A 503-nucleotide genomic window follows, 5' to 3' on the forward strand; every position below is an offset into this window, starting at 1 on the left:
GTGGTAAGGTGGCAATCTGAGGGAGAAGGACAGGGGGACTATTTATATAACTCTGAAATGAGACCCAGAGCATGTGTTTCTGTCTGTCAGGACCACCAACTGACAGACGCACAGGAGTCGTCACTTGGTTTTTTCTTTCATTATATTCTGTCTTACAGGACAGCTTCAGTTTGTTGTGGAGGAGTTTGTTAAGTGTCTTACTTTTTCACTCTCTGAAAATCATTCAGCTTGACTGGCTCTCCTGAAGCTTCTCTCTTTATCAATCTCACTCCTTTGGATCTCCTCCTGTTCCCCTTCTATTGGATTTTGCTTTTTCTTCTTTTTTTATCCTCTGTTATTCCTCTTTCTTCTGACTGATTTGCTCTCCCGTGTGCTTCTTCTTCACCACCTTCCTTTCCCCCCTGTTCTCCTTATCCTTTATCCTTTCCCCAGCTTCCCCCAGCGTCCCCTGTTCTGTTCCCGCACATATTTTATAAATCATTTCTTTTTGGTGTGGGGGGGCT

Source organism: Nannobrachium achirus, assembly GCF_963921795.1.
Source record: "Nannobrachium achirus genome assembly, chromosome: 2".
In the NCBI taxonomy this organism is placed as follows: domain Eukaryota; kingdom Metazoa; phylum Chordata; class Actinopteri; order Myctophiformes; family Myctophidae; genus Nannobrachium; species Nannobrachium achirus.